Source organism: Podarcis erhardii, assembly GCF_964252035.2.
Source record: "Podarcis erhardii genome assembly, chromosome: 1".
NCBI classification, from domain to species: Eukaryota; Metazoa; Chordata; class Lepidosauria; order Squamata; family Lacertidae; genus Podarcis; species Podarcis erhardii.
This window is the reverse complement of record NC_138497.1, coordinates 63,672,807-63,696,076: the sequence shown is the minus strand read 5'-3', so window position 1 is coordinate 63,696,076 and position 23,270 is coordinate 63,672,807. Positions and strand designations below refer to the sequence as shown.

Below are 23,270 nucleotides of genomic sequence, written 5' to 3'. Positions count from 1 at the left end.
GAATACAAGAATTGCAAGATGGTGTAATGGATGAAGATATCACTGTTCCAAAGTTTCTTGCAGCCTCTGTCTTTAGCTCTAGCTCAGGCTTCCTCAACCCTCCAGATGTTTTTGGCCTACAACTCCCATGATCCCTAGCTAGCAGGACCAGTGGTCAGGGATGATGGGAATTGTAGTCTCAAAACCTCTGGAGGACCGAGGTTGAGGAAGCCTGCTCTAGCTTATATGCTCAGCAGAATCAAGTGGCTGAATTTTATGTGTGGACTCACGGTTTCATGCTTCAGGTTCTGTCTGTGAACTTTTCATAGGCATCTATTTGGCTGCTGTGAGGGGACAGACTAGAGGGAGCTTATCCAGTGGATTTCTTCTTATGTTCTTAGATGGGAGAATCACATTATTGAATGCACCCCTGAAGAAGAAGAAAAAACACAGGAAAAATTATCCTTGAACATAGATAGTGTTATAGGATTTGGGGGGGTTGGTCTGGAAGATATATAGGGGTATCTTCCAAACCTATGATTCTGCATTTGTGAAGTTAGACTCTAGTAAGAGAGAACCTGTTGAACTGGATAATCAAGTCTGTTTGTAAAGTAATGGCCTTAGCTGGCCAATTAAGTGCTTTCCTCCACAGAGTAAAGAGTGAACCATGTTGCCATAGCAACAACTAAGTGATGGTGCTCTTCAGGAGGATGCGGCTTTCCCTGCTTTTCCTGACTGGATGCCATGCCATCCTAGGGAGAGCAACAGGCCAGGTGGTCTGGTTTTTGGCATGTGAGTTTTTGGCTCCAAGCTGGACAGAGAGGCTTGATTTTTCTCTGAGTGGAATGCAATACTATGGCTTTGGATGAGCCCCTGGCCCCAGGATGTCTAAAGGGTAAGCAGGATCTGCAAGCCCTTCCATCCTAGGCTCAGGTTGTATACATGTATGTGCAAATAGAGCCATACATCCTAAAGATACCATAGTCTCCACTGACCTTCATTCTAAGGAAGCTGAACCCTGGGTAAGCGCAGGGACGCCTGGGATCTCTTGCTGCTCGGAGATTGGGGAGCTTGCAACCATGGATAAGTTGCAGCCATACTTTTGTCTTATGTGGCAGGAGTTGCTTTCTTTCATTAGCAAGCGTTCAGAAATGTGAGCTCCAAATGCTATAAACCTGGAAAAGCTTTATTGCTTGATTCTACTGCATGTATCAGCTCAGTGGCTCTCAGAGTCACTTGTGAAAACGAGCCTTATGTGCACTGGTTAGGAATGAATGCAGGCTGTTTTGTTGCATCCCAACCATATGTGTGGTTCAGAAGGTCAGGCATTACCACAATCGCTCTCCTGTTATTTTAGGACTTCCATGTGTTATGGTTGGCCTCGGTGACATGGCATTTGGTTTCAGTTATTTTTTTCTCAGGGTTTGGCTTTTAAGAATAGAAAAGCACATTTCAAGCAAAATCGAGCAAGTTGTAAAGTTTGTGGCAATTCAGGACTGAGATTGGTTTCAGGCTCGAAACACTGAAGAATAGCCAGGCTTCTCTCTCCATCACTTTTTTGAAAGTATGGTGGCAATTTATCGTAAAAATTATGATTCCAAATTATTATAGAGCGGGAAACCAAAACATAACTGGCATTAACAACGCAATTATTTTAATCTTCTAGGAGCCTCATAATTTGATAAGTGCAGCCAATTGTTTCTCAAAACAGTCTGTTTTATAATGGATGGAATTCATTACCAAGCAAGAATGCAGTGCCTCTTTGTTGACATATAATCTATAAATTGTTGGCTAAATCTAAAGGCAGGGAGGTGGATGGGAAAGGGGTTGGTCTGTTTTGTTTAAAATGGTGTCCCTTTGAATCTCAATTGCAGCACATAAATTGAAATTGTTCCAGTTAGATAAGCTCTTAGAATTGTAGAATACAGTGGTACCTCGGGTTAAGAACTTAATTCGTTCTGGAGGTCTGTTCTTAACCTGAAACAATTCTTAAACTGAGGTACCACTTTAGCTAATGGGGCCTCCCTCTGCTGCCACGCCACCAGAGCACGATTTCTGTTCTTAACCCAAGGTACTATTTCTGGGTTAGCGGAGTCTGTAACCTGAAGCGTCTGTAACCTGAAGCGTCTGTAACCCAAGGTACCACTGTACTGGAGTTGGAGAGACTCATCTCATCCAGCCCCCTGCAATGCAGATGGCCATCCAACCTCTCTTTAAAGAACTCCAAGGAAGGAGAGTCCACAATCTCCCAAGGGAATCTGTTCCACTGTCAAACAGCTCTTACTGTCAGAAAGTTTGTCCTGAAATTTCATCGGAATCTCATTTCTTGTAACCTGAAGCCATTAGTTCGAGTCCTACCCTCAAGAGCAGGAGAAAACAATCTTGCTCCATCTTCCATGTGACAACCCTTTAGATATTTGAAGAAGGCTATCATATCTCATCCCGGTCTCCTCTTTTCCAGGCTAAACATACCCAACTCTCTTAATCATTCCTCATAAAGCTTGGTTTCCAAACCCTTTGGCATCTTGGTTGCCCTTCTCTGCACACATTCCAGCTTGTCAATATCCTTCTTAAACTGTGGTGCCCAGAACTGGACACAGTATTCCAGGTGTGGTCTGACCATGGCAGAAGAGAGTGGAACTATTACTTCCCTTGACCTAGACACTATACTTTTGTTGATGCAGCCTTCTAAGCATCAATAGGCACATGTATCCTTTCGTTCTTTGATGGCAAACCTTTAACAGCAGTCTCTCAAGGATGTGGATCAGAAGAGTCAAGACCACAAGGTTAGAGAGCATGTAATCTTTATTTTTATTAATTGTATTAGTAATAAAGCTTGTTTAAAATTATGTCTTCTTATACCCCACCTTGGGATTAACCAGTTATAAATGGTCATTATAAATAAATCCATTGTGTTACTTATTGTCGAGAAGGCAAATGAAGGACAACAATTTGTCATACTTATGTGAACTACTTCCAGACCTTAGACAAAGCTTAAAGAGCCATTAAAACCTCTCACAGCAGTTTACTAGTCTTTAAATCTTGGAAGAATAGCCCTAGACTTATGTGGTTGGTGGCTGGTTAAGACCTGGATGTAAGTAGTTGAACTCTTATCAACTGGTGACTACAGTCACTGAGTTGTGTCTCCAACTACCGCTACCACCCTACTCCAATCAGCTTTATTCCTTTTCCTTAAATTCTTTCAGCTTCATTTAAATTTTCTCATATCAAATTTGAGGGGGAAGTGGCAGCAATACTCTCCTAACAGCTTGTAGAGATCTTGCCAAAATTCTTGACTTCCTTCAGAAATTCAACCCAGGCAGGAATCTCAATTTCCTTTCTTATTAATGTAAGATATGGTGGTGATTCCATTCACATACACCTCAAACTATTCCTGCTTCCCCATTCAGCTTGTTGAGTTCTATCACTTTGTTTAGTCATATGAATGAGTTACGCATTCGCTGAATGCGAGTGAGGGAGCATTCCACCTTTTCAGCAATATTATTAGAAGATAATCTGGCCAGCTACAGAACTGGCCACACAATATTCAAAAATACATTTTAACCATGACCCAGCCAAAATGAAGCACTACGGTCACCTTCAGACAACCAGTTTATTAGACATTTGTCTTGATTTGCTTGCTCAAAATTTGTGCAGGTGTTATGGTTGAGTGATAGTTGTCACACCCTCTATCGTGCTTTTCTTCATGCTGCTGCAAAAAGTAAAACAAAAATGAAAGTGGATTTGTTGTGCAAGAGCACTGTGCCATTGCTACATCACAATGTACCTGCTATCTTGGGGGTGGGTGGTTATGAGATGCACTTTATTGCACTGTGAACATATGCTGGCGTCTACCTGAATGAGTGCTGAAGTCTGAAACCAGCCTAAATCCTGCTGATACCAGATGCATTAAGTTTGATAAGGCTGCAATTCTAAATGAACTTACCATGAGAGCAAATCCTATTGAACTCAATGGGACTTACCGTACTTCTGAGCAGACAAACATAGGGACACACTGCTCAGTGGTCTTTAAAAGTGTTTGTGCTCCAGGTTATTTACTGGATGCAGGCCATTCCAGTGGAGGAAGATTTAGCCAGTTAACTTTTTCAATGAGGATTAGGCATGATTAAAAAACAACAACACTTCCTCTCTGAAATAGCCTAAGGATGATAAAATGTGACTCCAAACTCTAAAGAGAAAACAAGAATGTGTGCTTTGGGTTGGGGGGTGGGGGGAAGAGCTCTGCATTCTGTTGCCCAGTTAAACAAAGGCTCAGTTGACTTGTTTAACTGAGGCCCCATTAAAACAGATTTCACTGTGGGTCACCTGGAGTTTAAAAAGTCCAGGAAGAGTGCAGAGGAAATATTTTGTTATGCGCTGCTAGCAGGGGCTCAGGAGTAAATGAGCTATTGTACACGGAGGGCTGGACTTCTTGGATACAACCACTGATATGGGGGAGACTTCGAAGCAAATCGGAACAAATCTGTTCTTTATTGTCTCGCTCAGACAGGACTGCAAAGAATATTTAAGACTCCTGGGGGAATTGAGAAGCAGAAGTAGCTCATTTTATGCCATAGTTTGAGCAGTTTAACCAAGAAAAACCTGGACATTTTTTAAAACACACACACACACACACACACACACACACACACACACACTATCCGGCCTTTCCTCCAATGTGTTAAGGAAGTGCATGCTCCATTTGTATTCTCCAGGTAACTCTGAGATGGTTAGGTTAGGACAGGAGTCAGCAACCTTTTTCAGCCGTGGGCCGGTCCACTGTCCCTCAGACCATGTGGTGGGCCAGACTATATATTTTTTAAAAAGGATGAACGAATTCCTATGCCCCACAAATAACCCAGAGATGCATTTTAAAAAGGACACATTCTACTCATGTAAAAACACGCTGATTCCCGGACCATCCGCGGGCCAGATTGAGAAGGCGATTGGGCTGCACCTGGCCCCTGGGCCTTAGGTTGCCGAACCCTGGGTTAGGAGATTGCAACCAAGTGAGCATTTGTGGAGATTTCAACTTTGGTGTCCTTGTTCCATCCACCAGCCTCACCTCTGTCCCACACTGGTTTCTATCTTGTCCTTTAGTGCAATATCAGCCAATCACCCATTCCTACCACCCTTCTGAGTAATACCCCTCCCCACCCTCTCACTATATATAAGGGTCTGGTGACTTCTGTTTCAGTGACTCTGAAGACGTGTGCATGCACATGAAAGTTCATACCAGTAACAAACTTAGTTGGTCTCTAAGGTGCTACTGGAAGGAATTTATTTATTTATTTTGTTTTGTTTCGACATGTAGCATAATTAAACTATGGATTTTGCTAGCTTGGATGGCTTAGAAAGTTGATTAGACAAAATCATGGAGGATAAAGCTATGACAGAGGCAATATGCCACAGTTCCTCATCCACCTAGAGATGGTTCCATGCACATTATATTGATTGATTGATTGATTGATTGATTGATTGATTGATTTGATTTATATACCGCCCTATACCCAGCGGTCTCAGGGCGGTTCACAGAACAATATCAACATGAAAACCCCAATATATATAATCAAAATAAAAACAACAACCCAATCACACGCACGCACACAACCTTAATGGTCAAGAAACAGGAGCAGTTCACCCGTATTGACTTTGTTTTCCTTTGCCAAGTGTTAGGATGAGTGCAGCTGGTTTCTGCACCAGACAGAATGCCAAATAACACCCATTTGTCCCATGGTTTCTCTCCTTCCCCAGTGTTTGATCAAAACCCCTCAAATGTGAAATTGCCTTACGAAATATAATTTGTCATTCAGCATTCTGTAAAGCTGTGTTCATTTCCAGTGTACTATCTTCATGCCTTTCCTTAGCAGGAGTCTGGTTCAGAACTGAAAGAGTCCTTGGAAAATGGGCAGCACTTCTTCCAACTTTTTCCAGTGGAAAACCTCTCTGCCTTTAATGGCCTGCAACACACTCAAATGCAGGCGAGGGGAGGGAGGCAATTTCCTGACCACTGGTCCCCACAGTTCAATCTTGAGAGGAATGTTGAAACCCTGCTGAAAGTTGCTGCCATAGAAATCTGTATATTGACATGGCAGGACTCATTAAAAGGGCTTACTTACACTTCTGTTTCAGAGTGACTTGAATACAAAAGAATAGCAATGATGCTGATTATAATAGGGCTCTGTAAATAAATCCCTGCCCTGTCGTGTGTGTCTGGATTCTGTCACCGGTGATAGCCTCTCATTTTCATGACCACTAACATTCACAAAGGTTTGATGCAAATAGCAGTGCTGCATTTAGTGGGCTGGGATCAGCCCAAAATTCATGGCTGTTGTGAAGTGGGGAGGGGGGGGAGTCTTTATACACACACACACACACACACACACAATTTTATGTCATTAGAAGATTTAAATGATGAAGGGGTCCTTGGTGTTTTCCTTTGGCCAGTTACAGAGTAGATATTGATACTAATTGACTAGTTAATTAAGCTAAACTTTTCTCTCCCTCCGAAGGAAAATAGTTAATCAAATGAGATTCAAAGAATGAATGGAGGCCACACATATCGTTAACATGTCTGGATATTTCTGGGTATGGCATTTCTTAAATTTCTCTAAATTACATTATGGTTGGGTAGAGAGAGTGGTAGGAAAGAAGGGAAGCACACTACCTCCACCCATAAACTCCAGGAAATATTTAACAATGCACTATTTCTATGAGTGGAGGAGAAAAGGAAGGGGGTAGTATTCAACACTAGTCCTACTCAGAGTAGATCCACTGAAGTTAATGGCTATTACTAACTTGGGTTTGTTAATTTCAGTGGGTCTACTCTGAACAGGACCTTGTTGAATCCAGCCCAAGGTGTTTCTTAGAGAATTTGCTTGTTTACCCTCTTCAGTGACCTGCAATGCCTTGGTGTGTATCCTGTTTTCCAAATCTGCTGACCACCTGCAGCAACATCCCTGCCATTTTTTATACCAAGACAAGCTTTTTGCTAATTCAGTGTCCTGGATAAATTTAGGCAACATACAAAATTGCTAGGCAAACATCTAGTACTCTCCCAACAAGCCAATATAGCCAGACTCTGGAACACCACATGTCTGCATTTATAGACCATAATTAGTCTTTTTTTCTTTCTTTTCTTCTTCTGCTGAGGCAATTGGAAAAGAGGAAACTCTTGGAATTAAACCACTACCACCTCTCCTGGCTCTCACACTCATATGCTATTAGCAATGTTTGTCAGAATATAGTTTTCCAGATTATTTCCTTCAAGAGGAAAGGACTGATAGAAGGTATACTTCTGTTGAGAAGGAAGCAGATGATCTTTCTGGCTCTGAATCATGACCACAGCAGCAGGGGTGTACTTCGTTTCACCTCTTCACCAACCCCCAACCTATCCACTGTTTTATCACTGCTTCCCTTCTCATGGCTTTAAAATTTCTGTCAGAGTCTTGAATATGGAGTTAAGAATGTAAGATCCTGCTGAATCGGGTCAAAGGCCCATCTAGTCCAGCATCCTGTTCTCAAGGTTTCCTCCCAGATGCTTATAGGAAGTCCACAAGCAGGATATGAGCACAACCACAGCTAGAATTCAAAGGCGTGCTGCCTCAGACAGTAGAACATAGCCATTGTGGCTGGTTCTCTGAGAGGAAGGAGTTGTGATTCTGATGCCATAGTCACAACAATGCGTGCTGAAATTCTAACTGCGCCATATATTTCAGATGGTGACCTTCAGCACATCTCTCTGTGCCGTGGTCAACTACGAAATGACTGAAACAGCTGCACCATATGTTATGGAGTCATAGTCAGGCCTGGGCCAGCCTAGTTATTGTGGTTCCTGTGGGGAGGAAATAGAAATTGGGTGTGGCGACAGGTTCAAGCCAAAAGACACTCTCTCTGCCCTAAAATATATGATAGCAGATGTAAGAAAAATGTTCCTTCCAACCTAATCTTCTGCGTACAACAGGAGCCACACGCTGTGCCTGGGGTGGTCTCCAAGGTCTGAGTTAACCATCAGATCACGTCTTGTAATGTAATCCTGGACTCTGCCACAGGCTCCAGCTGTGCATGTATTTCCCATAAGCAGGGTGTCATAATTCATAAGCTAATAACTAATGAAACTGTCCTGCATTTGTTCAAGGGAGATTTCCAGGCAACACATTGTATAATGCCTCTGTCCAGCCATTGGTGGAATGTAGCCCCCCCCCCCTGCAAAGGGACAACAGCAGCTGTTTGAGTACAGCATCGCACCAGCTTCCAACAGGAAGTGGAGATACACAGCACTTCCAATAAGAGAAGAAAACAGACTGGAAAGATCTGATTAGAGTTAACTGGAAGCGGGTCAAAACAGCTGGAAGAAAATGCCTGCATTTGTGGAAGAAACTTCTCCACACGTTAGGGATCTCAGTATGTGATCTTAGTTTAAGAGGGCACATATTGATGGTCTACTCTCTGAAGGCCATATATATGTGAGCTGTGCTTTGTACATTCCCATGCAGGATAGGATCCTTCCTCTTTCCCACCTGCCTGCTGCTGGGTGTGATGCTCTGACTATTCTACTGGTCTAGAAGAAAACAGCATCGTGAGCATACTTGAATTTGACCATCCACACAGTATACTATCACTCCAGCTCAGGCATCATCAACCTGGTGCCTTCAAGGTGGTTTGGATGGCACATTCTGGCTGGGGTTGATGGAGGCTATAGTTGAAAATACCTGGAGGCCACCAGGTTGCCCAAGGATGCACAAGTTGATCTTAGTAGCACAGCCATGGAGCTTGTGCTCTCACAGGAGTTTTGATCTACTAACTGGGTGAGTTGAAATACTTGGTGCTTAAAGGTAAAGGTAAAGGGACCCCTTACCTTTAGGCCCAGTTGCGGACGACTCTGGGGTTGCGGCACTCATCTCACTTTACTGGCCGAGGGAGCCGGCATTTGTCCTCAGACAGCTTCCAGGTCATGTGGTTAGCATGGCTAAGCTGCTTCTGGCGAACCAGAGCAACGCATGGAAACACCTTTTACCTTCCCGCTGGAAGGTATTTATCTACTTGCCCTTTGACGTGCTTTTGAACTGCTAGGCTGGCAGGAGCAGGGACCGAGCAGCGGGAGCTCACCCCGTCGCGGGGATTAGAACCGCTGACCTTCTGATCGGCAAGCCCTAGGCTCTGTGGTTTAACTACCATAAATCTTGGTGTTGCGCTCCATCTTAATTGATTTGTTGAATACTCCTGACCACCAGCTTCTCTTCATAGGACCACGGATAGCTTTCAAACCAGATAGCAATATAAGACATGATACAGTTGAAAGAGTTCACTGTCTCCTAATCTCCAGCAAAGGCTGTTAAAGAATCCAAAACTGAACATTGTGATCCCTCTCTGTGGGTTTCAACAGGCTGTTGATCTATCAGATAATACATTCATGGAGCTGAAAACAAGTATTTATGCAATGAGGTCGAACCAAATGAAATTTATTATCACTCCCCAAGATTACTCATTTCCCAAAACCTCTGTCTTTTGACGCACACTAGCTCATCCTAACTCCCCATTTTTCTGCAGCCTTGTCCTCAAATTAACAAACAACCTTCTTTTCTTAACTCTTTTTCTTGCGTCACATGTTACTCCTAAAAAAAAAGAAAAAGGCCCAATTTTGTTTCAAAGTGCCAAAGCTGTGATGTTGGAATTAGTTCAGGATCAGAGATACAGTTGGGTTAAGACTCTGCATTTCCTAAACTCTCTTATATAATAGCAATCACTCTTCAACCTGAGGCAGCTCTTCTTCAGTGCTCTGAAAAATGTGTAGCTTGAGCCAGTAACATTTGTAATCTCTGGGAATCATGTGGGTGAATTGTACTATCCCAAAGTGAGCTCATTCTGCGAACTGTGCTCTCCTGGATAAAATGCACTTATTGCCACACTTGCAATTGCTGGCTTAGAGTCGCTTTGCATATTGCTCTTTTTTTCTTTTTAATATTTAAACTTCATATGTTTTAAGTGTACCCCTAAAAATGTGAAATGCAAATATACATACATTATACATCATTATGGAGCAGCGAGTGGCTCCAGTGCCCTGTTGTCATTTTATAGTAAATCCAACTTGGCCTGTGCAGAATGTGTGAAATAGCACAGAGTCTTCTGTTCTGATAGGTTATATTTCTAAAAAATAAAATCCTGGTGTATAAGAAGGTGAGAGGAGATTTTTTTTTTTTACCTTGCAGGTTGCATTCATTCATCCTTGGCCAATCCTGGCGTTGGAAACAGCAGTTCAGTCGCCTTCAGTTCCTGCCACCCACCTACTTTAGAATTTCATCCTTAAATTTTCAAAATGCTACCTATTTGCACACCTTTTAATTGACCTGATATCTGCTATTTACTTTATTCAGTAAAAATTTGGTAGGCGTGGACAGAATGCAGAATTAGTAGAGTCTATAAGAGAACAACTATCAGATATACAGAACCCAGAAGCCACCCCCTCAAATGCTGAAGCTTTCAGAAGCCCTTTTCAAGACATTATCTGATGGAACACCACAATAACGATGGGTCAGCCAACTTCCAATCTGTGTCAATTTAATTTGCATTTATTCATAACTTTGTTCCATCCCATTTTGCCTGCTTTAATTGGTGGATTAAAAAAACCCTCTACGAAAATGTGCATTTAAATATGTATTCTTAAATGCATGTTTAAACACAAAACATGCATTTAAATGCTATTTTATCCATTTGTGCATTTCTAAAGGTATTTTATGCTAAAATATGTTTTCCAAAAATCAAAGCAGGGCTTCTGCTGAAGGGGTTCATGAGATGTAGCCTGGCTGCAATTCCTGTCTGAAACCCTGCAAAGCTGCTGACAGAATCGGAATACGCAGTACAGTACTGAGCTGGATTGACCACATGTCTGGCTTGATATTAATTAATTAATTAATTGTCTCATAAATTAAATTAATGAAATGAAATGAAATAATTATCTATGTGACATACAAGGTTTTTTTTAAAAAAGGCAGCTTCATGTGTTCAAAAGAAGAGAGAGAGAAAGAGAGAGCACAGTTGATGCATTGACTATTGATTACAGTGGTACCTCGGATTAAGTACTTAATTCGTTCCGGAGGTCCATACTTAACCTGAAACTGTTCTTAACCTGAAGCACCACTTTAGCTAATGGGGCCTCCTGCTGCCGCCGCGCCGCCGCCGCACAATTTCTGTTCTCATCCTGAAGCAAAGTTCTTAACCTGAAGCACTATTTCTGGGTTAGCGGAGTCTGTAACCTGAAGCGTATGTAACCCGAGGTACCACTGTACTAAGGAACTCAGGAACTTGACTTGAGGGCTGGATGCGGCCCTCCCAGACTTCAGCCAGCTTCTGAGAAGGTATCAGATAATGGAGAGATACATGCAATTCCTATTGCAAGTAAGCAGCCCCAGCAGAGAATCTACCAGAGCCAAACAATTGCGCAGATTCTCCATTCTATTTTCCTATTTACACAGTGCTAATTTATTTGACTGGGGACTTCTGTGGACAATTAATTGTGGGGAAAGTGCTAACATGTTAGCTCCCCTCCAATATCCTATACTGCTGCAATGGATTTCCTGCCTTTTCGCAGTCAAGGGAAGCTCAGCACTGTGTCTCTAATTAGTAAACAGAAATTAGTCTTAAATGGAAATTAGCTCCTCGCATGCTGCTGTTTTACCTTTCAACCCCTGTATGTGTTTTCCTTTGGTCTTCTTCTTCTTTATATGGAACTCTAGTCAGTTAGCACCAGATTAGTGGTAATTTTATTAACTGCAAAACCATCCAGTTTTATTTGGATGAATCTGCCTCATTTTTCTTCCCCACATCTGCTCAGCAGCTGCAGGCACACCGTTCCCAGGGGCTTGGCCTAATTTGTAGAATTACAGGGGTTGTGCCTGGCAATAGAGAAGGTCTATTAGTGCTGCTCATGTTAAAAATTGCAAGCTTGATGCCTTCCACATGCTTCTGTTTTATTTTCGTAAGCCTATGCATGCTGGAACCATCATTAACCTTCCAGAGCAATTTCTCAATGTGCATAACTTACTTACTCATTAACAGTTGCTAGTTGCTTATAATGTTTTTTCATGAATCATGCAAATACTATGGGATTGATTCTTCAAAAAATAAATAAATGTGAATGCTAAATTTCCATTCATCTGAATCGCAAGACTTGCTCAAGCATTCAAGAACTGGGTTCAGTGAATATGTATATATGTGCATGTGTGTGTGGGGGGGTTCAGTTTCAGGCTTAGCTCCTGGCATAAGAACTTGCTGGATCAGGCCAGTTGCCCATCTAGTCCAGCATCCTGTTCCCACACTGGCCAGCCAGATGCCTGTGGAAAACCAGCAAGTAGCATCAAGCACAAGAGCCGTCTCTCTTTCTGCGGCTTCCAGAAACTCAGAAGCATTACTGCCTCTGCCCTCCAGATGTTTTGGGACTATAACTCCCATCATCCCTAGCTAACAGGACCAGTGGTTTGCCTATGCCGAGTTTGCCTATGCCTGCTGTAGGGGCAGAGCAGTTACCATGGCTATGCTCTCTCCCTTATGCTCTTCTTATCATTTATGCTCTTCTTATCCCTTATGAATATTGAAGGCCTCAACCAAGCCCAGATATACAGTTGTATGTGCGGGGCTCTGTTCATGCATTCAGGTGAAGAACTGAGGTTAGGGATTAGTGCCTACCGTCCCCCATGGATGTTCAAATCACTGTGTACATTGAGCAACCAAAAGTGACTCCAGTTGAGCCACTATGGGGCAAGTCCACTGAAGAGAGAGAAAGAGAGATATTAGTCATCAACAAAGTTTGCACAAGACCCATAGTCAAGGTCTGGTTGAAATGGTTTGATTCCCAAAGCATTAAATCAAAATGGTGTCCTTCCTACTAATCAACCTGGGTCAGAGTCTGCTGGGAAGTTTTCATGTGGAAGCCTCATTGAAATGAAGGGAGGTTTGCAGTGTTTCTGTTGCCAAGTGGTCAAGCACTTCTCATTGTCCTGAGTATTTTTATTCTGTCTTTTCCGCATATGTTTTAGAGACTAATGTACAGAACTCTGGTTGGAGACTATGAGTGGACAAGATAGGCCTTTGGCCTGACCCCCCTGTTGGCAAATGTTCTTTGATGAAGTTCAGTTGGGGGAAAATTCTCACTAGGAGTTGGAAATAATTTATTGTGCTGGATGCTAATGCACAACTGGGCATTAGTAAACAGATTGTGTCTCCTGGCCTTGGGTCACATATTTACCATCTGGTTGATTATTCCATTCCATTCTGATTCTTAATTAATTTTATGTCAATATCTGTATCTGTCTATTGCCTAGATTTTAAATCAGCAGAATGGCTATTTATAGACAGATCTTCGAGGGAGGCGGGGAGAGGAAATGAATGATTGATGACTTTTTAATAACTTGCAAGCAGGACTCTTAGCCTTGGTTGTCATCTTTGTTTAACCAAGTTGATATATTATATGTGCAGAAATGAATGTGAAGTAATGGGAACAAGCCCAAACCAGTCACAAGATGTTTGGAAATGTTAATGCGTTTTGGTTTAGGCAGAAGTCTGAACAAATTAGCAGTCGTGAGAAACATCCAAAATGTGTTTGGGGAGGTGTGGGGTATGTGGAGAGAAAGTAGCATCCTTTGATCTAAGTTATTTTAGTTCTTCCATTCCAAATACTAACTATGCAATATGAAATAAGTACAGTGGTACCTCGGGTTACATACGCTTCAGGTTACAGACGCTTCAGGTTACAGACTCCACTAACCCAGAAATATTATCTCGGGTTAAGAACTTTGCTTCATGATAAGAACAGAAATCGTGCTTTGGCAGCGCGGCGGCAGGAGGCCCCATTAGCTAAAGTGGTGCTTCAGGCTAAGAACAGTTTCAGGTTAAGAACAGACCTCCAGAATGAATTCAGTTCTTAACCTGAGGTACCACTGTACTGTATAAACCTAATCCACAGCCTTGTGCTGCACTGAGATGTGTGCATGCCATGGATGGCTTATGGTCCCTGTGGGTGACTGAGGAAATGGGAACCAAACTGGGGCGAGGGAGAGCTCTGGGCGTACTTCAGTGTGCCCGCGCTGGTGAAGGATTGTCTGATTGGGTTCACTCCATACAATAACTATAAACCTGCTGCAATAACTTTTTTCCCCTAAAGCTAAGGCTAGTTTAGGGACGCGGGTGGCGCTGTGGGTAAAACCTCAGTGCCTAGGACTTGCCGATCGTATGGTCGGCGGATCGAATCCCCGCGGTGGGGTGAGCTCCAGTCGTTCTGTCCCAGCTCCTGCCCACCTAGCAGTTCGAAAGCACCCTTAAGTGCAAGTAGATAAATAGGTACCGCTTTATAGCGGGAAGGTAAACGGCGTTTCCGTGTGCTGCGCTGGTGGCTCACCAGCTGCAGCTTCGCCATGCTGGCCACGTGACCTGGAAGTGTCTTCGGACGGCGTCGGCTCATGGCCTCTAGAGTGAGATGAACGCGCAACCCTAGAGTCAGACACAACTGGCCCGTACGGGCAGCAGTACCTTTACCTTTACCTTTAAGGCTAGTTTAAACTTGAAACAGCACCATCGATTTGAACAGAGCTATTGGGAGATGTGACTCTTGTCCTGCCAAGATAAGCACGGTTAGTTTCAGATAGATAGGGAGGTAAGAATGGGATAAAAAGAGGAGCTCCAAAGTAGGGTGCTATTCATTTCCTCAGAAGCACACTTACTGTCACTAGCCTTTCAAAAAAAGATTACAAAATACGTCAAATGCATCATCAGTTTTAATCCTCTGATTTTATGTTGTTGTTGTTTTTTGAATGACATTGTGGCAGCATCTCTACTTTCAGTATTTTCCCAGTAGTGTCTAAACCATGGGTAGGCAAACTAAGGCCTGGGAGTCGGATGAGGCCCAATCGCCTTCTCAATCCGGCCCTCAGACGGTCCAGGAATCAGTGTGTTTTTACATGAGTAGAATGTGTGCTTTTATTTAAAATACATATCTGGGTTATTTGTGGGGCATAGGAATTCGTTCATTCCTCCCCCCCCCTCAAAATATAGTCTGGTCCCCCACAAGGTCTGAGGGACAGTGGACCGGCCCCCTGATGAAAAGGTTTTCTGACTCATGTGACTTCTTTGTTTGCCTTACATAAAGGAAAGGTCCAAACAATGATGATGAGACCCTGAAGCAAAGAGCATTTCCTTTGCGAGTGTTGTTCTCCAGAATTTGTGATGGATGGCAACACTGAGTTTGGGAAGGTAATCTAATCTCTACGAATAAGTAACAAGGAAAAACAGAATTGTTTGCAATTTGGCAGCACCTAACGCCAGCAATCTCTATTGTTATTGAAGGATTTCTTTCCCCTCTTCTTTCAGAGAACCCTATTAACCAGAATAATTCAGTTTAGGAGAACCTAGTTTTCCATGTTTGTTTGTTTGTTATTTTATTCCATTTAAGAACGGCTCTGTGTGAAACACCTCAGAGTGATTTAACCATAGAAACACATATTAAACAATTTCATATTTTTAAGTGTGTGTGAACAAAACATACAAAGCATTAATTTTAAATCCATTACAGACATAGGCTGGGATAAACTTTTTATAAATGTTTGTTATAATGTAATTATTGGACTCCAACTCCCACCAGTGCCAGCTATGTTGGGCAGCAGTTGGAGATTATAGGAACTGCATTGTTGTAAATTTGTGGGATGCCAGGACCTCCCTTCTAATTCCTCTGTGCCAGATACTGCTGTCTCCTTCAGCATTGAATTCACTTGAAGAGTGCTTAAAACTGTGGGGAAAATTCAGAGAAAAGCAACAATTATCATAAAACTGATGCACAGAAATATGTTTAGATAAAGACACAAGTGTGGATAGCTTATCCAAAGGACAAGGTTGAGAAGTCATTACACAAGTACCCGAATGACATACATGATTTCGGAAGCGAACTATAGTTATGTGTAGTAAGGGTAATTTACAAAAGTGCTGGTATGAAGTTCAGAACCACAAAAATATTCTGGAGACTGATTGCATTAAAGCTACTGTGACTAGAGAATGATGGATATCCAACCAGAGCTAAACGGTGAACAGTGTTTCCCTTTGTAGGAGTTAACTTTGGCCAGCTAGATAAGGTCAGCTTTGTTAGAGATGTAGTTGTAACAAACCACTTGAATAAGTCAGACTTTTCTCAGCTCTCTTAATGGTACCAGAAATGGCTAAATCCTGCCATTAACCTCTCTACAGAACCAGATTCTGTAAGCTTGAAGCAAGCAGAGTACCTCTTAAATGCTCAGGTGCTCAGTAAATGCCAGGAAGAGCACAGAAGCAGGGAGTATATACTGAGGCCCAGGAAAGGGGAAACAAGAAAAAGGAAGAGGCATTCAAAAGGAATGAAACTAGAATGATAGAACAAGCTGTTTCAGGCCCTGACACCGCATCACAACACACTCCAGGCTCAGTCAGAATGGAACCATTAAAGACTGCCTCACCAGAACAATTTAATTTCCAGTCCTTTGGAATGTAGTCTAAGTGGATTAGGCCCTTCAACCAATTTGGAGAAGTCTCTGGTTTACATACAAAACCTAGTACTTTATTCTATCAGGGATCAGGCTGATGAAATCCTGATGTCACTATTATGAAGGAAAAAAAACTCAGTATACTGAAGTGGTAGAAGCCATTTCATGGGGAAGAAAAAAGAGGATTTATGAGGAGACTCGATGTAATCGCTGCAGTCAAAGACCCTGGGAACCTGGAATTAGCTTTATCACATCTTTTCTGACACTTGCTGAATCCTATGGTTATGGTGTTCTTTTTTAAAAAAATCTAATCAGAGACCATCCTGTTGTATGGCCTTCCTCAACATGATATGCTTAGAGGGCTAATGGGAGTTGTAGTCCAAACATCTGGAGGGCATCAGATAGGGAAAGGCTGCTGCAGTAGGCCTCCACGAAGAAAAATTGTCACAACAATAATCACTGGATTCTGGTTTGACTCTTCAAAAGGCCATTAGACAAGCTCATTAATCTAGGTTGGTCAATGAGCAACAAAGATAAATTGAAAAGGCTCTCAAGCCCAATCAACAGATGCCAGACATAGACACTCCGCATACTTAGAAGGTTACAAAAAACTAAACATGGACAACCATATAAGCAAGCATGAGTGGCTTCCACTGCTTTCATCTGGCCAGGGAAGCAATTTGGCAAAAATGCACAAAGAAAAGTCACTTTGGTAGCATGTTGGTTCCTTGCTGGAGCCCACAAAGGTACAAAACAAAACTATTCTGAAGAAATTTCATTCCTAGAAGAAAGCAACAAACCCTCATCTTTCATAGATGTCTCAATGAGAGAGATACATATCAATCATCTGAGTTACCTCCAAAATAGATACAGGAAAAGCAGTTACAGCTGCACCAGAAAATTACGACAATTTTTGGGTGGAATCCACCAAAGTTGCTCATGAGTCGATGACTGTACAACCCTGCCAACCACTACAGCTGATTTGACTCAAAAGCTGTGAATATACAATAATTTCACCGGAAAGATAAACGGATAAAATATCGCCAAAGGCACAATTTTTGCACAGGAGGAGGCTTGTATTCCAGATATGGGAGCTCAAAGAACTGCCCAGACTAGTGCAGGGACTCCTCGTTCCTTGTGCAGCGGAGACAATGAATTCTTCATCCTAAGGGCATGCTTCAATTTCACACAAAAAATATTAGATTTGTAGAACATCTAGATGCTAAAACCTCCTTTGGAAGAAAGAAAGAAAGAAAGAAAGAAAGAAAGAAAGAAAGAATTGAATACAGTTTCCATTATATTTTTGAAATGTTTTCAGAGAAAGGGAGATGTAGTAGAAAAAGTTAAGTTCTGTCAAGCTGGGTGATGTCATCAGGTAGGGACAGCTTTGTATATGGAGTTAAGTTAGTTGTAATAAAGCACTTGAACAAATCGGACCTGTCTCAGCTCTCTTAATAATGCACACTTCAGTTTAAATGAAGCTGCGTTTTCTCCCCAGGATAAACAGAGTAACAGGAGGAACACGAGACTCTATATGTCCAGTATGGAGATTCCTGTAGGTTTAAAACTAACAATTAGATATTGCAATTAGTGGAATATAAATATGGCTCTAAGATGTAATAGGCAAAAGTTAGGCAGGAAGGAACAGTAAAGAGTTTGTTGGGTTGTGAGAGGCAAATAGAGAGAAGGGGTTTAGTTTATGCTCAGTCAAGTATGGAAATAATGACACCTTGTTTCATCATATGTGCTTAATTTCTGAATTTGGAAGAAATCAGAGCTCCAGAATAGTGGCAGTATTTTGTAAACCAGATTGCAATATAAATTTAAAATATCAACCGCAATCCTCCCTTGAAACAATGTAGTATGTTTTAGCAGGTAGCCATATTTAACTTTGTCAGTCATTCACCTTGGTTCTTCTCTAATTAATTCAGTTAAAATTCCATAGATTGACCTTGATTAGGTCTGTACGGAAGGAGGTGGGCTTTCATGTATTTGGGGCCTGAGTCACTGAGGGCTTTGGACACCAATGGGAGCACCTTGAATTGGGCCCAGAAATGAACTGGCAACAAGTATAGACGTTTTAAAGCAAAGGTTATGTGAGATCTAAACGGAACCCCAGTCAGCAATCTAGCTGCTCCATTTTGGACTGAATCATCTTCAAGGGCAGCCCCATTACAATAATCATCTTCAAGGGCAGTGCATTACAATAATCCAGTCCCAATCTTACCAGAGCATGGATTATAGTGGTCAAGTTATCTCTGTCGAAAAGGGGCTGTAGCTGGCAAATCGGCCAGAGTTGGGGGAAAAGGCACTCCTAGCCACCAAGGCCATCTGAGGAATTGTCAACAGTACTGAAAGCCACCAAGAGAACAAGGAGAACAAGCAGGGTCACACTCCCCAATCTCACTCCCAATAAATGACACCAACAAGGGCCACCAGGGCAGTTTCAGTGCCATGATCAGCCCTGAAGCCAAACTGGAATGGATTCTGGAAATGACATTCCACAGCTCAATGAGTAATGTGTTAGAATTCCTGCTCCATGATTGCAGTCATGGGATTGTTGTCTATCACATGACAGTATATGTTTTGACTCCACAGAGTGGGAAGTGACGGAGACAGGATGTTTGTGTTACTGTGTTCCGTGAAGTGGGACTATTGTCCTTTGTCTTTTTCTCTTTGCTGTCTGATGCTAGAGAGAGAGGGAGCCATGTTGCAGTGCTCCATGTGTGTTTATATGTAAATAAAGTAGATTAGCCAAAATGCTGAGTTGCTGAGGTCTGTTACGCAAGCTGCACGAACTCTGTGGATGCCTAAATGTGCCGGTGTCTGTTGGCATTGGTCGCTGTGATGTTTGGGCTGAAGAAAGCTTTTGAAGCTCCTGAACGATTGACCAGGAGGGAGAGAACATGCCAGTCGGGCATGTGTCTCTACCAGGCTCCTACTCGAGTGTAGGCCTGAGCTCCTGACAACATGAACGTAACAGTCAAATTATGTAAACATTAAATTTATGTAAACATTAAACATAGCTTCCCCACCTCTCTCTGTGCCCCCACAATTGGCTCACAGTAGAGGATCAGGAGACCTGTTAGAGCAGTACGGGGTGAGGAAGAGGGGGGAGCATGCTATCAGGCAAGCTGAGACAGCAAGAATTTCACCCATAGAAACGGGTGTCATCAGCACACTGATCAAATGGGGTGTGTGCATGGGAGCTTCAGTGGGGAGGAGAAGACAAAGTCCTATTGTATGTGCAAAAGTTTGCTCCTTGCATGGCTCCTTGGGTATGATCCAAAGTGAGATGTTTGATATAAATGGTGGATGGTCTATTAGTGGTGATCATTGTGGTACTGATATTCGGAGTGTGTGTGTGTGTGTGTGTGTGTGTGTGTCACCCATCCATAACATACAATTCATGGTTGAAGAACTATAATGAATCTATATTATGACCATTTTCCTGTGATGGCTTGATAGGAATCAGTGATATGGTACTTGGGCAACACTAGTCTAGGATAATTTCTCTGCCTCTGTGGGTTTATGCCTCCACATTTTCATTGTTTTGACTAAGCTTAGAGGTTTCATTTTATGTAATACTTGATGGCACGGTGCAAGTTCTATGGAAAATAAACATAATTAAATACAATGTTATTTCTTCACTGCAGCCCACCCTTGGGTAAATTTAAACATCACTGTAAGCAATTACAAATTTTGGAATCAGTTGTAGGTGGAAAAAACCCCCACCAGCAGTGGGACACATTTGTTCCCAGTGAAAGTTTCTTCAAGTTAATGATGTCTTGGAAACTGCCTTTTGGGAGAAAAAAACACCTTAGTTTGCATGACAGGATTGATTGATTGCGATTGTTTTATTCTATTCATCAGTTCTGGCCTCTTGCAACACCATTTAATTCAGGAAGATTTGCACTGATTAAACTTAGATTCATAAGAACAGCCTAATCAAGCTCACGATGAGTCTGAGCATGTAGAGGGAGATGTTTGACTGACCCTCCCCAGTGTAGCCTGGTGCCCAGTAAATGTGCCATTTTCCTCCCATTTGGAAGAAACATGTTATGAGTACCACATTATTTGCTTTCTTTCCCTGCAAGCAGCAGGTTTGTAGCCTGGGGACACTTCTGGGTCCAACATTGTTACTTGAGGCCCTTGGTGGCTGGGAGTGCCTATTTCCAGTTATGGCCACAGCCCCTTTTGTACAGAAATGACTTGGTCATGATATTCCATGATCTAGCAACTTCCAGACTGGATTCTTGCAGTGCACTCTATGTGGGGCTGCCCTTAAAGATGACTTGGAAGCTTCAGTTAGTAGGAGGGGATATTCTCTATGGCAGCCCTTGAGTTGTGGAACTGCCTCCCCACAGAGGCGTTTCTGGTTTCTTCGCCATACAGCATCTGGCAAATGCTGAAGAGACAACCTCTTTAGCCTGGCCTTTGACACCTGAGATGTGAGTTTTCATTGTCCACCTTATTCCTCTGTATGTAATCTATTTTAACTGTTTTTAATCTTGAATTTTAAATTGTTGTAACCTGCCCTGGGACCTGCTGGTGAAGGGTGGGCAACAAATGTAATTATGGTAATGATGGTGTTGATAACAATGATCATATAGGGTGAATTAACATGAAAAAAATTGTGACCCTATATCTTTCAGGAATTTCAACAAGTATAGCTTTTCTCATCCTTGTATGCAGGGTCAAAATTAGCATCTCCTATCATCTGATAGCAGCCATAGCAATGCTACTCCATCAACCCTCTTTTTTAAAGAGACCCAACACTCTGAGTAATGCCAATTAGTTATATCTAATTTCCCATAATGCCTCTAATCTAGCATCTCTCTGAGGAATTGTGGGAAATTTAAAGGATGGTTTAATCCAGCTGTGCAGCACTGCTTAGCCTTAGAGAGTTGCCATCACAGCCAGGCCCACCTGCCCAGATTCTCTCATTGGCACAACTATTAAAGGTATGTTAGTTATTTTCTCCTTTGTATCTGATCACCTTGTGAATCACAAAACATAAGTGAAGAGGGCAGCACCAGAAGAAGCAAAAAAAGAAGTAGTGAGCCTTGTTCAGCAAGTACCAAGGAGACATTTTTTAATTTGGCCTGCCAACACGTTTTTATAAAATCTTGGTTAGGGATAGGGCTGGATAAATCTGTCAATTCCAATTCTCTCAATTTCTCATTTTCCCAATCAGTATTTTAGTGCGATCACCACCAGAAATTCACCAGCATTTTATTGTGAATTTCTGCTAATAAACATATGTTTGTATGCCGTTTTGACAAAGGTATACATTTTTGCAAGCAATAATGCTTTTTGTTTGCTATTTTCATGAATATATTCAGTTTTATGTATGCTTTCCCTCAATATATGCAAAGGTTGTTTGGTTGGGGGATCTGTGTCACAAAATTTGGGTGTGTGCAGGTTTTGAAGGGAGGCTATGTTTTGGCTCTCCTTGTTTTTGAAATTGTGATTTTCGGTAGGTTTGCCTTTGAATCCAAACTGAATTAAATTTGTTCATAATCCCTAGTTAGGGATGTCTGGAAATTTGATGAGGTGGTAACATTATTACAAGGACAAAACAACACTTTGTATTATATACTCTCATGTTGTTTAAAAATATGTAAATCTGAACCAAAAACAAACCTAGAATACATAATTATTTCAATAGTAACATGAATGCATATAAAAACCTTTTGTGGAAAAAGCAAATAAACAATTAGCTACAGATTTAGAAGATGAGGCTTGTCAAAGCCACATTTATATCCAGTTTATACATGATGTTCAGATGTTTCCCTTTGTAACAAATTTTATGTGTTTTGCTTCCAGAAGAAGAAATCCATGGCCTTCTTGAACGGGACAGCCTACATAATGATGATCACATCCCCCCTACAGGTATGCAAGCTTCCTTTAACTTTATGCTTTTGAGTTATTACATGGTTGGTATGACTCCTCCTCACAGGTGTTATGCTTTAAAAGAACCACACACAGCGACATTGCTCATACTAGGTGGAGAATTATGGTGATGTCGTGGTGAGAAGTTCTCTTCAAAAGGTCATTGCTACTGAGCTTCCACAAGGCCACATCCCCAAACAGGTTACTTTCCAGCCAATGGCTTACCGGTGAATGTGCTTACAAAGAGTTAAAAGTGAGTAGCCCTTTTCCCCTTAAGGAAAGGGTCTGTGGTACCTGATTAGTTTATTTTTCCTGTTGAGTTTTCCCCTCTCCTATGACGCCAACTTGGCGGGGCAGGGCTCCATTGGCAGAAGGTTCATTTACAGTGGCATGCTAGCAGCTGCGCTCTGAGCTCTATTTTGGTTATGTTGTGATTGATGACTTGAATGAGAGATGTGAGGAGTGAATTAACAGCTTTAGTAAAAACACATGGGATTGTCCCTCAGTTTGCTTTTCTAGCAGAGAGCCCCGTCATGCAGTGGTGCCTATTTTGGGATCATTTTTGGTCTACTCCACCTGGGCTAGGCTCACTTTTTTCTTTTGCCTTTCTTGTTCAAGGAGCTGCCTTGAAAATGATGTGCTTGTTCCATTTTAAAAGAAAGAAAGTGGCAGGAGGATAATAAGAGGAAACTGCTCTTTTTTAAAAACCCACATTGCAGGGAATGACTAAATACAAGGCAATTTATCAACCATGCTGGACCACAGGAAGCAGTTAGAGAGAGAAGCTGCAAGGAGGAAAGTTATTGTCAAGGCACAGTAGCCCCAAATAGCCTCATTTGTGCTTTGCTAGCCCACAGTGGACATAACGGTGCTGCAATTGTATTTTAAGCAAATGTGTGT

At 42.1% G+C, this 23,270-nt stretch overlaps 1 long non-coding RNA gene across 1 annotated transcript in view; it reads left to right on the top strand.

Annotated features, from left to right (window-relative positions):
• The window catches only part of LOC309327668, a 38,750-nt gene that overhangs the window by 4,648 nt on the left and 10,832 nt on the right, over nt 1-23,270 (top strand). Inside the window, exon 2 of the long non-coding RNA XR_014150617.1 lies at nt 22,305-22,370. This is a non-coding gene — a long non-coding RNA (uncharacterized lncRNA). The remainder of the gene's footprint in view (nt 1-22,304; nt 22,371-23,270) is intronic.